Source organism: Elephantulus edwardii, unplaced genomic scaffold, assembly GCF_000299155.1.
Source record: "Elephantulus edwardii isolate Elephantulus edwardi_28Jun2011 unplaced genomic scaffold, EleEdw1.0 scaffold00178, whole genome shotgun sequence".
Lineage (NCBI taxonomy): Eukaryota > Metazoa > Chordata > Mammalia > Macroscelidea > Macroscelididae > Elephantulus > Elephantulus edwardii.
Genome location: NW_006399928.1, coordinates 1,441,831 through 1,449,046, shown reverse-complemented (window position 1 = coordinate 1,449,046; position 7,216 = coordinate 1,441,831). Strand labels below are relative to the sequence as shown.

General features: G+C 38.1%; 1 pseudogene; it reads left to right on the top strand.

The window, feature by feature from the left end:
- Positions 1-313: 313 nt before the first annotated feature.
- Positions 314-1,107, top strand: LOC102867086 (annotated as a pseudogene).
- The last annotated feature ends 6,109 nt before the right edge of the window (positions 1,108-7,216 follow it).

Below are 7,216 nucleotides of genomic sequence, written 5' to 3'. Positions count from 1 at the left end.
TCGCCCATTATTATTAATGCATCTTGATTGCATGTTTGATGAATTTCTGACTGCAGAAGTTGGTAGAAATCTTCTATTTCCTCCTCTTTGGCTCTAGTTGTTGGTGCATGTATTTGATTGATAATGATATCCACTGGACTTACTTGTATGCGTATGGATATTACCCTGTCGCTCACCACATTGTTTTTTCAAGATAGATCTAGAGTGTGAGGTCATCGTGCCGGCAGTGGGCGGGGTAGGGCGGTTTTAACAAGACGAAGACAGAACCCGAGCCGGGTGCTGGCACTGGACTGGGTTCACTGGAGAGCCGAAGATGGCAGTGAATGTGTACTCTACGTCAGTGACCAGTGATAACCTAAGTCGACATGACATGCTGGCTTGGATTAATGAATCTCTGCAGTTGAATCTGACAAAGATTGAACAGTTATGCTCAGGGGCTGCTTATTGTCAGTTTATGGACATGCTATTTCCAGGTTCCATTGCCTTGAAGAAAGTGAAATTCCAAGCTAAGCTAGAACATGAATGCATCCAGAACTTCAAAATTCTACAAGCAGAATTTAAAAGGATGGGTGTTGACAAAATAATTCCGGTGGATAAATTAGTAAAAGGAAAATTTCAGGACAATTTTGAATTTGTTCAGTGGTTCAAGAAGTTTTTTGATGCAAACTATGATGGAAAAGACTATGACACTGTAGCTGCCACGCAAGGTCAGGAAACTGCAGTGGCTCCTTCCCTCATCGCTCCGGCACCTCATAAACTGAAGAAACCTCTTGGCACTCCACAGAGGCCCATTTCAACACAGAGAACTACTTCAACTTCTAAGCCTGGCCCCGTTGTGGTGAGAAAGAATCCTGGTGTGGGCAATGGGATAACGAAGCAGCTGAATTGATGCAGCAGGTCAACGTATTGAAACTTACTGTTGAAGATTTGGAGAAGGACAGAGAGTTCTACTTTGGAAAGCTAAGGAACATTGAATTGATTTGCCAGGAGAATGAGGGGGAAAACGACGCTGTATTGCAGAGGATTGTGGACATTCTCTATGCCACAGATGAAGGTTTTGTGATACCTGATGAAGGCGGCCCACAGGAAGAACAGGAAGAGTATTAACAGCCTGGACCAGCAGAGCAACTGAATTCTTCACTCCAAATCATGTGCTTAACTGTAAAATGCTCCCTTTTCTGATTCTTAGAGGACTCACTGGTTTCTTTTCATGAGCAAAAAGTACCTCTTCTTAAAGTGCATTTTGCAGAAGTCTCACTCCTTTTTCCATAAGTTTGAGTTAGGAGCTTTGACCTTGTAGCAAAGCAGTATTAACATCTAGTTGGTTCACCTAGAGAACAAAGAGGCCGACCATGGGCTCCCTGTGTGGTTGCTGGAGAAGGTGTCAGCCGAGAAATAGACTCAATTAAATTTGAAGTTCATGTGAAATCTTGGCAGAGAACGTTTAAGAAATAAATGCCTTAAGAGTATTTAAAATGCTCTTCCTTATTTCCAAATGTAAAGTGTAACATGCCAGATGATATTGTATGTTGGACATTGTTTAGGAAGGAGGGCTCCATCTTGGAACCTTTGTTGGAACCTGCTGTTGGTCAGTCTTGTAGGACTGCTTAAATCCTTGGAGGCCGAGACATTGGCCCAATGGTAAAGTTCTAAGAATTGCTCTGTGAAGCCATTTGGTACCACTGACCAATTGCATCCTTGATTAAAAAAAGAAAAGCAAAAATGAAGGGAGATTATTGCCCACATGAATAGAGAATGTGTTTCAGCCCTGAGATGTTAGAAAGCGCCTATTTTCAGGGAGCTTTCTTTTCTCCTTAAGATTTTCCCAATTATTTCCCAAACTACTATGTATTGTGTATTTTGGGAATGGTGTGTCTAGTTTGTCAGTCTTAACACCTGCTTGGGGAACTTGCCCACTTCTGTGGGATTTAAGTGGGGGCGGTGTCCCATTTTACTGTTTCTTAAAGTTTACATTTAACCTTTTTTCCCCTTCTCTGCTTCCTTGCCCACTGGGAATTCTTCTTTGTTGGCTTCTTAGCATTTTCTTCTTAGAGTGATGATGATGCTGCAAGTTCTTTCTGGACCTCTGGCAATGGGAGTGAACAGTGAAGGCTGTCCCTACCTTGGGATCTGCAGGGCTCGGGTGTCTTCGGTCCCTGCTGTACACAGCCTTCCACTGTTATCAGAACACTTTGCCAGTGTACTAATCTCTTTGGAGATAAAATTCATTAGTGAGTTACTAAATGTTAATTTTCTTTTTGCAGAAAATACAATACCATGTCTGATTTAATTATTAATATTTAAACGATTTCATTCCTTAACTTTCCCTCAAATGCTTTGTCCACTGCCTGTCCAGCCCTTTGTTTGGCAGAATTCTGCAAAATGTGTGTCATCCACTACTGAGATTGTTCAGCCCTGATGTGTTTGTATGGATTTGTTTCTGGTGGTAGCTTGTCCTAAAATGTGTGTAGAAAACAGGTATTTTATGATAAAATTGTTGTGTAGTGCATGCTCTGTGTGGAATTCAGAGGGAAACAACAGATTCCGTGATTAACGATGCCAAAAAAAAAGAAGAAGAAAAAATATAAGTAATTAGCCATTGTTCAAGTGACAGTCAGTGGTGCTATTTCTCTTTTGTGGCCTTTTAGACTTTTGTTGCCCTAAAATTCCAATTTATTGGGAACTCATTTTCCACCTGGTCTTTCTTGACAGGGTTTTTTCTACTTTAAACAGTTTCTAAATAAAGTTCTGTATTTCAAGAGAAAAAAAAGATAGATCTAGAAATGACTTTTTAAATTATGAAACCAGCCCATTTTTTCTCAACTTTTCATCTCTAGCATAGTAAATCATATGATCATCTGATTCAAAATGTCTCGTCTTAAATACTCTTCTATAGCACCACAACTCAAAGTCGTCAAGTCTTTTCATATCATCCCTATTCATTTTCCAGGTCTCTTATGCATAGCAAGTAATTGTTAAGAACATGGCCTGGATCAGGTGCACCTAGTCTTTAGACTGACATCATTGATCTTCAGTACTCTGGAGAGGTCCCTGGCAGCAGATTTTCCCAATGCAATTCATCCTTTGATTTCCTGGCTTCTAGTACCAAGAGTGTTGATTGTGGAGCCAATCAAGCTGAAGTTGTTTACAATCTCAATCTCTTCACCAATTATCGTGATCCTGCCTGTTGGCTCAGTGTTTAGAATCTTTGTTGTTTTGATGTTGAGCTTCAATCCATATTGAAGGCTGTCCTTGATATTCTGGATAAAATGCTTCAGGTTCTCCTCAGTTTCGGGAAAGCAAGGCTGTGTCATCTGCATAACACAGGTTGTTGATGAGTCTTCTTTCCAGTCCTGATACCACATTCCACCTCATAGAACCCAGCCTCCCAGATGATCTGTTCTGCATATAGATTGAAAAGATATAGAAATAGGATGCATCACTGATATACATCTTTCCAGATTTTGAACCATACAGTGCCTCCTTGCTCTGTTCTGATGACTGCTTCCTGGTCACATAAGCACAATCAAGTGTTCTGAGATTCCCTGTCTTCCCAGAGTTACTACCAAAGAGGAAGATGGAATTCCATGCTAGATCTTACTGTCCTTGTGGGTTTGTTAATTCACTGGAATAAATCACAGAATCTCACTTAAAATATATCATGTTTTTGGTCATAGCTTCATTATAAATAAAATGGAAACAATGGAGATATTAAAAGAATGAATGTATTCTGGAAAAGGTCTCCCTGCACCACGTTTTCATATCCCAAAAAGAGAACTAACTGTCCTATCTTTCACATGATAACCAATAAGAAAGCTACATCTGAACATCATGTCTATTGTATATCAGCTCACGTGGCCTTTGGTACATCACATCATCCCTTGTGAGATTTAGTCACTACTGGATTCCCAGGTGGCATTTTCAAAATCTGGTCCACTGTCATTTGCCTCAAGTGTCATTATGCCTCTTACAAAATAAGAACAGTTTTACGTTTCCTCTGAAAGATGAACACAGAAATTCTATATGACCCAGCTATTTCACCACTTGGAAAATACTCTGAGAAAATGAGAACTGAGGCACAAACAGAGACTTGTACACCATTGTTCATAGCAGCGTTATTCACCATCATGGTGAACATGGAAACAGCTCAAATGTCCAACTACAGTCAAATGGATTGAAAAATCATAGTACATTCACACAATGAAATACTGTGCAGCTTGCAAGAGCAAAAAATTTGTAAATCACTACCTAACTTGGGAGGGACTGGAGTGAATTATGCTAAGTGTACTGAGTCCCATAAAGACAAATACTGTATATGACCATTACTGTAGAATGTGTTTGAGGATCTAAGGTGGAGGAGAGTTGGAATAGAGGGGGTGTTGGTTAATCATAAGGTCACAAATTTGATGGCTGAAGGGAAGGCTGGGTAAAGGAAATGGGAAAGATCCAGTGTGAAAAACAGTGTATACTAACTTTTTATAATCCTGTGTAAAATAAAAATGTTATTTACATTCTAAAACAGAAAGAGAAAGAAGAAAAAAATCCGAATTGCTGTATGCAAAGTGATTCAACACCTTGTACCACGAAACTGTTCTTCAAAGTAGCACCTTTTTACATTCCCACTAATAGTGTGTGAGAATTTTATCTGCTTTATATCCTCTCCAACACTTGTTACTATTTGTTATTTTGATTGTACCCATCCCATGGAATTTGAAGTAGTATCTCATTTTGGTGTAGATCTGTATTTCCCTAATGATTTCTTGGAGAGTTCTGGTGGCATAATCCTTACAAAGTTTTACTGTTAATCCATACACTTCAAATTTCCTGAAGTTCAAATACACCAGTGCTTTCAAATAGAAAGATGGGAATTTCCATGAGTCATAATTTACAGTTTCAAAAATGGAGTGTCACTCTGATTTGGGATTCCATCTTAATATCAACAAAACAGAATTCCTCATCACTGAACCAGTAAGCATTTTCATGATAGATGCATAAAAGATTAAAGTGAACAACTATATTATTTTAGTTGGATCCACAATCAACACCCAGAAAACGAAAAAAAGAAACAAACACATAACTCCAACATTTTCAGCAACAGCCAGAAAACCAAAAGCTACATTGTGAAAACTCTTTAATTCATTTTGTTACTGGGTTATCAGTCTTTTTCTAATGGAGACTCTGATATAATCTGGAAGCTTTCTTTTTGAGATTCTTATCGGAAACGTCACTGCCAAATGTTCTTTCCCAGGTTGTAAGTTTTCTTTTCACTCTGTAGGGAAAAGTTTTTGTTGTACACAGGGACTTAATTTTTAGAAGATCCCAGTGGTCGATTTTGTCCTCTCCTGGCTTTGCATTTCTGGCTATATTTGCAAGTCTATTTATGCTATAGGCTAGGCCTTCCGAGTTTGTCTCTTATTATCTTTAAGATTTGGGGCTGTACCCCTAGGTCTCTGATCTACCATAAATCTGTTTTTTTGTTTTGTATGTTGTGAGATGTGGGTGCTGCTTCAACTTTCTGTAGGTAGAGATCTAGTTTTCTCAGCACCACGTTTTTGAAGAAGTTGTTTTTTCCCCATTTATTAGGTTTTGATTCCTTGTCAAATACCAATTGACTGCAGCTAGATGGGTTAATTTCTGGGTTATTGATACTATTCCATTGATCTGTGTGTTTGTCATTGTACCAATACCATACTGTTTTGTTTACCATGGCTTTGTAATATGTTTTGGGATCAGGAAAGGCTAAACCTCCCACTTAATTTTTATTTTTCAGAAGAGCTTTGTATATCCAGGGTCTATTTCCTTTCTAAATAAATCTGCCAATTACCATTCCTATCTCTTTGGAAAAATCAGTATGATATTGTATTTGGATTGCATTAAGAATGTATATTGCTTTTAGCAGGATTATTATTATTTATTTTTGTTATGTTATTTATTGTTATTATGTTATTTTTGTTATGTTACATCTTCTTATCCATGGATTGTGAATAACTTTCCATTTAGTTAGATCTCTTACTGTTTTTTATAGAAGTGTTTTGTAGTTTATCCCCAAGTGTAATTTTGTGGTTGGTAAATGGTATTATTTTCTTCATTTCCTTTTCTGTGTTGTTGTTTGGTTTTGGGTTTTTTTGTTGTTATTGTTGCTGAAGTGAAATCCCACTGATTTTTGTATATTGATGTTGTAACCACCCACTCTGTTAAATTGATCTGCTAAGTCTATCAGGTCTTTTTGGTGAGCTTTTGAGAGTTTCTGTGTACACTATCATATTATCTGCATGTAGTAACAGTTTTACCACCTCTTTGCCAATTGAATACTTCTTATTTCTTTCTCTTGTCTTATTGCCCAAGCAAGTACCTCCAATACAATATTGAAATCCTTGTCTGGCCTCTGTTCACAATGGGAATGACTTTAGTCTTTGTCCATTGAGAATGGCCAAAAGGCACATGAATAAATGCTCAGAATCACTGAAGTAGATGCAAATCAAAACAATGAGAGAATAACAGAATTGAGGAGAGAAGGCCACACTCATGTGAGAGATTCACTCCCAGAAAAGGTGCACTGATGTACAGGGAAAGAGATGTTTGTGATTTTCCTGGAGAAAAACTGCATTGAGAAGCCTAATTGCTGGGCCATGCTCTGACCACTGAGCACAGTAATAGGCTTTAGGAGAGAGAGGCTGCACTCAGGACGCTCCCACAGGGCTGCACTACAGAGCAGAAAACACATGAAAGGCTTTAGGAAAGATAAACTTTCCCTCTGTACAGGACCGTAATGGACTTCAAGTACAGGGAAATTGTAAAATATGGAAGGAAAAAAAATTGAAACAAGAGATACAGGAATTTAAAAAAAGCATCACAAAACAGAGAGTGTACAACCTATACAGTACTGAAAATGAACGAAATGCATGAAGACCATCAAGACCAAAATGATAAAAGTTTCCACTGTGGTAGAGGGACAATAAAGCAGAATAGAAGAAATAGAGTCAGGGAGATGGAAGACAAGAACCTAAATGGGAATATACTAGAAATAAAAATAAAGAGAGCAAGGAAGGAAAATGAAGAAAATATTAGAATCATTAGTAACAACATCAAAAGGAAAAACATATGTATGATCAGAATTCCAGAACAGGAATGGTGCAGAAAAGCACTGATAAAATTGTGGAAGATATACTAGAAGAAAACTTATCAGATATCAAGACAAATGAGGAAATCCATTTTC